This window comes from Neoarius graeffei, chromosome 2 (assembly GCF_027579695.1).
Source record: "Neoarius graeffei isolate fNeoGra1 chromosome 2, fNeoGra1.pri, whole genome shotgun sequence".
Lineage (NCBI taxonomy): Eukaryota > Metazoa > Chordata > Actinopteri > Siluriformes > Ariidae > Neoarius > Neoarius graeffei.
The window spans coordinates 75454824-75463701 of NC_083570.1; the positions used below are offsets into that span (position 1 = coordinate 75454824).

An 8878-nucleotide genomic window follows, 5' to 3' on the forward strand; every position below is an offset into this window, starting at 1 on the left:
CACTAAACCCTTTGAGTTTTTTGCTCAATAGGGAGGAGGGATATCACCCTGGACCTCCTCAGCACAGGTCCCCAACACCCCTTAAGGCCAATTTATGCTGACAATGCAGTCCTCGCAGATAGCGTCACAGACAGTGTCTGCGTAGCCCCCCCACCTTCGCAGACGCTCTGCGCGCACCTCCCAAAAATTGTGACCACCGCAGAAGCCTCGCAGACAGCGTCGCAGACAAGAGGGCTCTGATTGGTCCACTCTACATCCGCTGTACACGCACTTCCGCTTCCCTACTTTCCCGGTTTGGTTTGTTTTCACGACCGGCATTTTTAAAAACACGAGCGAAGATGGAGCAGCATGAAGAGCGGTTGATTGAGGAAGTACGTACATCTATACGACTCCAGTTCTAGTCATTATAAAAAAAAAAAAAGTTCTAGTCATTATAAGTAACCGGAGGATAAACACTCCACTAACCACACCCACCAACTACTCCTAGCGACTTCGCGCCCCCTTGCGTTGTGCCGGTGAATAACATCGCGCACGCCTATTACTCCCCGTTCAACGATAAATTACAACTGTCTGCGAAAAGCTATCTGCGAAAGCCTTGTCGCAAGAGCATGCAGAGGCCTTGCCTCATCTCCTTTACATGGATGACATTGAACTGCTTGCCAAAGGAGAATCAAACTTAAAAGAACAGGTTCTCCTTGTTGAGTCCTTTTCTAATGATATAGGTATGAGCTTCGGACTCGACGAATGCAATACTCTTCATTTGAAACGTGGCAAGGCAGTACAAGGTGGATCAGTTGAGTTGCAAGGGGGAGGAGTTATTGAGCATCTAGTGGAAGATCAGGCCTACACTTACTTGGGAATGCAAGTTCGAGACAAACTCCAGAATGCCCACATCAAAGACAAACTTAGGGCAGAATATAAATCTCGTCTAAAAAAGGTCTGGAGTTCAGCGCTTAATGCTCGAAACAAGGTCAAAGCCACCAACACTTTTGCTGTGCCTGTCCTTTCTTACTCCTTCGGAATAGTGCACTGGACTAAACAAGACATTAAGGGTCTTGACCGCCTCACTAGAAGGATCATGTCCGATAATAGAGCTCACCACCCTCGTTCCTCTCTCAATCGTTTATATATGCCAATTAATTCTGGAGGTCGAGGTTTGATTAATGTGGAAGCTCTCCATGATAGAATTTTAGTGTGCATTTTTGCTTACATTTATTTGTCGGATGATCCTCTGATGAAGCATGTCAAGACTCATGATGAAAGCAAGGAATTCCACAGCTATTTTAAGCGTGCTAAGGTTTTTGGACAAAATCTCAATTTTGATGTTGATTTTATTGATGGTGATATACTGCTGGATGGTACTGAGATGGGCATCAACCAGGTGAAGTCGTACATCAAATCAGCGCAGAGTCGGTATTTCAAGGAGAGGCTTTCTGAGAAACCACTGCATCGTGTCTACATGCAGTGTGTGGAACAGAACGGAATCTTACCGATTCCTTTGCCTGGATGAAGTCGGCTGGTCTGAAAAGTGAGACTGAGGGCTTTCTTTTTGCAGCCCAGGACCAGTCACTGCCCACTCGTAATCGCCAAAATGTGATTTTAAAGCAAAATGTGAATTTTAAATGTAGATTATGCAATGAATTTAATGAGACTGTCCAACACCTTGTCAGTGGATGCCCTGCTTTGGGACAAACGCAATATCTAAAATGACATGACGGCATGGCTCGTTCTTTTTACTAGCATCTTCACCATGCCTGTGGTTTTGACTCCAAGGTCCATCCATGGTATGACCCTGAACATGTACAGGGCGTCATGGAAAATGATGATTTTAAACTTCTTTGGAATAGGCCTATATACAGCCTGCGCAAAATTCCAGCCAACAAACTTGATTTTGTCCTTTTTGATAAAGCCAATGAAGTCATTTACATAATTGAATTTTTTGTCCCTTTTAACAGCAATGTGATTGACAAGATTCAGGAAAAACATGGAAAATATGCGGACCTCGTATTTGAAATGTCTCGCTTGCATCCCAAGTACACGGTTGTCCAACTCCCCATTGTTCTTGCTGGCCTTGGTTTGGTACCTCCTGATCTCTTGATGCAGATCAAGAGAGTGCCTGGGTTTTCCATCGGGAGCACAGCTCTTCTGACAATCTGGGTAATGCAGAAGACTGCTGTGTTGGGGAGTCTCCATATTCTCTGAAAGGTTCTTGGTGGGTTCGACTAGGCAGCGCTTCCTGGGAGAAGTCCCATTCGCTGTCTGGGCTGCATGTAGAGAGAGGGAGGGCCCTGAGCTGATGATGAATGAGCCTTACCAGCCTGACTGTGCCAGGATCACCCAATCTCTCTCTGCTGCATATCTATTTTATTCTGTAAATCATAATAATAATAAAAAGAAACAAGACCGTCAATGGGCAGCACGGTGGTGTAGTGGCGACAGTGCTAACCACTAGACCACCGTGCTGCCCATTGACGGTCTTGTTTCTTTTTATTATTATAATTATTATGAGGCGGCACGGTGGTGTAGTGGTTAGCGCTGTCGCATCACAGCAAGAAGGTCCGGGTTCGAGCCCCGTGGCCGGTGAGGGCCTTTCTGTGTGGAGTTTGCATGTTGTCCGCGTGGGTTTCCTCCGGGTGCTCCGGTTTCCCCCACAGTCCAAAGACATGCAGGTTAGGTTAACTGGTGACTCTAAATTGACCGTAGGTGTGAATGTGAATGGTTGTCTGTGTCTGTGTGTCAGCCCTGTGATGACCTGGCGACTTGTCCAGAGTGTACCCCGCCTCTCGCCCATAGTCAGCTGGGATAGGCTCCAGCTTGCCTGCGACCCTGTAGAACAGGATAAAGCGGCTACAGATAATGAGATGAGATGAGATTTAATTACAGTATTTCTGTAAAAATGTCCTGTATTTTACATTTATTAGCACACCCATTTTTATTTTATTTAGCTGTAATACATGTATTATTAGACTACGTTCAGACTGCACCCTGAAACGACCCATATCTGATTTTTTTGCCCATATGCGACCTGTATCCGATTTGTTATTGACAATCTGAATGACACAGATCCGATTTTTTTCACATGCGACCCAGGCCGCTTGGATATGTGGTCCTAATTCCGATGCATATCTGTTATTTTCACATGCGATTGCAGTCTGACCGGACAGGTCGCATTCATGCGACCTACACGTCATCAACAAGAGACAAACGTCACTATTCTGCGTTGGCTAATCCCGCCTCTTTGGTGGAAAACCACAACATTTGTACAGTTTTCAGAATTTAAATAGACTTTTATAGAATTGATCAAGCTAATGGTGGATTTGGTAGGGACCTGGATGTTGATCGGTTAGCCCAGACCTGGGCATTTTCCGGCCCGCGGGCCGCATCCGGCCCTTTGGTTCATTCTGACCAGCCCGCGTAAGGTTAATTAGAAATTACAAAATAAACGTATTTTCTAATTTTACCTCATGCATGGACTGAATGTGCATTGCTTTAATTTTGAAGTTGTGTTCAACAAAAACGCAATGCGCGCGACATGAACATGACATGAAATCCCACGAAACCTAATCCCGCGAAAACTACTTCCGTAATTTGTCCAGACCAACCACAAACTTGTACGTCATCCTTCAAACGGTCCAGCCAATCACATAGTGTGACGTCACCAGCAGGCGCCGGAGCCCGAGCCGATCTGTAGATCTGATTCCTACACCGAATGGACTGATGATCATCTGTCAGCTGTGCTTCGCATCTCCACCTCAGACATTCAACCTGACTCTGATGCACTCGTTAAAGACCAACAGAGACTAGATTTCTCTCACTGAACAAATAAAAAACACCAAATGAGGTGATTAGACTACAAATGTGGGCATCATTATTATAATATGATGTATCTTGTTTGATATTTGGAGAAGAAAGACAATATTGTGATGTCTTTATTGTGTTTTGGGCTGAATGTGACTGAAAAAAAAAAATGGTACAAACGTTCACATTTTGTTAACCATTGTTTTGGGAAATTTGATTGAATAAATGACATTTTTTGTAAGGCAACCTCGTTTTTTCCATACTCTTACCAGTCTTAGCAGCTTGTAAAAACAATGATATTTATTGCTTTATATAAAGAAATACAATTAATATTATGCAGAATTTAGTTCAGCCTTGTGGTCCGGCCCTCCACAAAATTTTCTGTTTCTCATGTGGCCCCATGGAAAAAATAATTGCCCACCCCTGTGTTAGCCTGATTAAATAAAACAGTTTCTATAACTGATTTATAACTTAAACCAGGGGTGTCAAACCTGATCCATAAAGGGCCATGTGGCTGCAGGTTTTCATTCCAGCCATGCAGCAGCACCCTGATTTGGCTTATTCAATCAACTGACACACCCACCCTTTAATCAAGGGTGGGTGTGGCTGCAAGTATTTGACTGTGTGAAGACAGTTCAGTTGATTGAATGAGCCAAGTCAGGTGTGCTGCTGCATGGCTGGAATGAAAACCTGCAGCCACAAGGCCCTTTATGGATCAGGTTTGACACCCCTGACTTAAACCATCCTGTATTACAAGATTATAAGATTGTTCTGGAAATTTCCAGTAATTTGACACCTTCGGTCTCATTAGTCTGCTGCCCACATTAATCAGATTATTGTGTGAGTTCCGCCGCCACCACAAAAACCACATCGCCAGGTCTCGCCTCATCTCCATGCTCTACTTGCAAACTTGAAGAGTGCGCTTTTTTCTGTTTATGTATTACGTAGATGTGCTTATTACGTGTCAATTTGCGCATGCGGGACACTTTTGGGTCATTTTCCGTTCATATTGGAGATCGCATACAAGTCTCATATAATTGGTAATGTGAACGGCCTAACAAAAAAATCGGATTTCACAACAAATCGGATATGGGTCGTTTCAGGTTGCAGTCTGAACGTAGTGTTAGTGGCCAGCATGTGATTTGAAAACCCAGTTAAGAACAATACAGTATCAGTTAGCCTGGGCCCGCACATCCTAAGCGTGACGCAACACGAGGGCCTGTTGCGAGCTTAGTCTGGCCAGGCAAGCTATCTACAGCTCTTCCAAGCTCCCGAAAAATCGGGAGCCAATCAACTTTGAGCATCTCCAACGGCCCTGGGTAGAGGCGTGTTCAAGGCAGTGACGTAGTAGAACTGTGACCGGAAGCCATAGATTGTTTACAGAATCTATGCCGGAAGCGCTTCATTCACTAGAAACATTACGAACATGGAGCAAGTTCTCATTGAAAACGGAGCAAAGAGCAGCCCTGGAGGTATTTATTGAAAGGAAGGACGTTTTCGCCTTGCTCCCGACCGGCTTCGGTAAGAGTTTAAAGGAACAGTCCACCGTACTTCCATAATGAAATACGCTCTTATCTGAATTGAGACGAGCTGCTCCGTACCTCTCCGAGCTTTGCGTGACCTCCCAGTCAGTCAGACGCAGTCAGACGCGCTGTCACTCCTGTTAGCAATGTAGCTAGGCTCAGTATGGCCAATGGTATTTTTTGGGGCTGTAGTTAGATGCGACCAAACTCTTCCGCGTTTTTCCTGTTTACATAGGTTTATATGACCAGTGACATGAAACAAGTTCAGTTACACAAGTTGAAACGTAGCGATTTTCTATGCTATGGAAAGTCCGCACTATAATGACAGGCGTACTAACACCTTTTGTGCGCTTTGACAGCGCACTGATATCTGAGTTCCGTATCAATGCGCTGCTGAAGCACACAAAAGGTGTTAGTACGCCTGTCATTATAGTGCGGACTTTCCATAGCATAGAAAATCGCTACGTTTCAACTTGTGTAACTGAACTTGTTTCATGTCACTGGTCATATAAACCAATGTACAGCCCCAAAAAATACCATTGGCCATGCTGAGCCTAGCTACATTGCTAACAGGAGTGACAGCGCGTCTGACTGCGTCTGACTGACTGGGAGGTCGCGCAAAGCTCGGACAGGTACGGAGCAGCTCGTCTCAATTCAGATAAGAGCATATTTCATTATGGAAGTACGGTGGACTGTTCCTTTAATCTACCAGTTAGCCCCGTCGCGTCACATACGTCAGAGGAAAGAGTGATGTGATTGGTTTAAGCTTCGTCACAGCCTTTTCTGGCTTCGACCAGTAGCAAACTGAGGCATTTCAGGGATGCGGGTCAACCATGCACTTTGGGAAACGGTTGGGGTTAATATCTTTGCCAGACCAAATGCTCGCAAAGTTTTGAAGTCGCGTTAGCCAGATTACAGTATCGGTATTATTAAAATTGTAACAGAAAGTATCGGTATTGTATCGAATTGAAAAAGTTTGGTATCGGCCATTCCTGGTCGCCCCACCAAGCTAAGTGTGCAGGTGAGATCTGAACCTTCAGACGTCACTCAGTCATTCCTTTCTGCCCTTCTACAGGACAACACACACAGAAAAGAGATGCGCTGCTCCATCCTACTTATTCCCATGAATATCTATCTATCTATCTATCTATCTATCTTTCACACGCGCGCGCGCACACAGAATGAGACACAATCCTGTCCTTTTAATCCCCGCGACAGAAATGTCCAGGCCCAAGCGCGCGCACGCGCACACGCACACATAAATAAACCGAGGCGCGCGCGGGCGCAGCTGTGTCCTGTGCAGCTGTGTGTAAGTTACCTGTGATCCTCTGAGCTCCTCGGGTCACTCAAACAGATACAGCCACGAGTCTTCTTCCTCTTTCTTTCTTTCTTTTTCACTCTCAGTCGGTTTATGTGTCCCAGCAGTTGAAGTGAAGCTAACACTTCCTTAGCATTACCTGTGCGTCCTCCTACTCCGGCCTGGTTTGCTTTCACTTTCCCGCTGAGCTGAATAAAGCCGCGCCACTTCCGTGTTTTGCTCGTTTTTTGTTTTTTTTTGTTTTAAACTTCCTGTTTCTGCTGCGACAGACAGGCGACAGAAAGACAGAGCGAGAGACATGCTCATACTGCAGAGGGAGTGAGAGAGCAAGACATGCCCTCTCTGTGTGTGTGTATATATATATATATATATATATATATATATATATATATATATATATATATACACACACTCACTGGCCACTTTATTAGGCACACCTGCTGTTTGATGCAGTTCTCTAATCAGCCGATCCCTTGACAGCAGCACAATACATAAAATCATGCAGGTACAAATCAAGAGCTTCAGTTAATTCACTTCATGCATCAGAATGGGAAAAATTGCGATCTCAAAGTGTGACTTTCCCTGTGGCACGGGTGTTGGTGCCAGATGGACTGGTTTGAGTATTTCAGAAACTGCTGATCTCCTGGGGTTTTCACACACAACAGTCTCTAGAGTTTACACAGAATGGTGCGAAACACAAAAACATTGAGTGAGCGACAGTTCTGTGGGTGGAAATGTCTTGTTGATAAGAGAAATCAGAGGAAAATGGCCAGATTGGTTTGAGCCACCAGGAAGGATATACTAACTCATCTTACCATCCTTTACAACCGTGGTGAGCAGAAAAGCATCTCGGCATGCAACAGCAGAAGACCACATTGGGTTCCACTCCTGCCAACCAAGAACAGGAATCTTAGAATCAAGAACAAGTTCCTATTAAAGTGGCCAGTGAGTGTATATATATATATATATATATATATATATATAGAGAGAGAGAGAGAGAGAGAGAGAGAGAGAGAGAGATGGGAGGTGTGCTGGTAGTGATAATGAAACTGGGTTTACAGGCTTGACAACAACAACAACAACATTTCCACGCCAGGAAAAGAGAAACAGATCAGTATCACGGTGTAACGTGAAAAGTTTACTGTTTTAACAAGAGAGTTTGACGTCATAACAAGATATTTTCACGTTTTTACGACATCCAAACTTTTCACGTTATAGCAAGAAAGAAAATCACTATGTTTTTAACCTAGCAAGCACAAAAAAAAATCATCAAAATCTAAAATGCTGTTATTTGAATACTATATGAGAAGGATTATTATTTTCATACATTCATCATTAGTCTATCCGCATTCACTGGATATGAGCAATCATGTGATCTAAGGGCCTCTGCATGCTCTTGCGACAAGGCTTTCGCAGATAGCTTTTCGCAGACAGTTGTAATTTATCGTTGCGCGGGGAGTAATAGGCGTGCGCGATGTTATCGGCACAACGCAAGGGGGCGCGAAGTCGCTAGGAGTAGTTGGTGGGTGTGGTTAGTGGAGTGTTTATCCTCCGGTTACTTATAATGACTAGAACTGGAGTCATATAGATGTACGTACTTCCTCACTTCCTCGATCAACCGCTCTTCATGCTGCTCCATCTTCGCTCGTGTTTTTAAAAATGCCAGTCGTGAAAACAAAACAAACCGGGAAAGTAGGGAAGCGGAAGTGCGTGTACAGCGGATGTAGAGTGGACCAATCAGAGCCCTCTTGTCTGCGGCGCTGTCTGCGAGGCTTCTGCGGTGGTCACAATTTTTGGGAGGTGCGCGCAGAGCGTCTGTGAAGGTGGGGGGGCTACGCAGACACTGTCTGCGACACCGTCTGCGAGGACTGGGTTGTCAGCATAAGTTGGCCTTAAGGGGTTAGCACGGTCGCCTTACAGCAAGAAGGTTCCGGGTTCCAGCGGCGAGGGTCTTTCTGTGTGGAGTTTGCGTGTTCTCCCCGTGTCTGTGTGGGTTTCCCTCACAGTCTAAAGACATGCGGTTAGGTTAACATGGGGCGGCCTTGGGCTGAAGTGCCCTTGAGAAAAAAAGTTAAAGTCCTTTCCGCACCTTGTGGCACATCGGGCAGCACCGATGTCCGTTTCCATAGCCCTCGGCCTCTCGCCTATTACATAGCTAGGGTTACAGTGGGGGGCGGGTCCTCTGGTAACCACGAGAGTTTAACTCCCCACTCGTATCTGTATTGCAGCGTGCCTTGCC

The 8878-nt window shown here is 45.1% G+C and overlaps 1 protein-coding gene across 1 annotated transcript in view; it reads right to left on the minus strand.

Annotated features, from left to right (window-relative positions):
- The window catches only part of trim44 (tripartite motif containing 44), a 179578-nt gene extending 172730 nt beyond the window's left edge, over positions 1–6848 (minus strand). Inside the window, exon 1 of the mRNA XM_060914990.1 lies at positions 6640–6848. The gene's annotated coding sequence lies outside the window, so the exon portion shown is untranslated. The remainder of the gene's footprint in view (positions 1–6639) is intronic.
- Positions 6849–8878: the final 2030 nt, after the last annotated feature.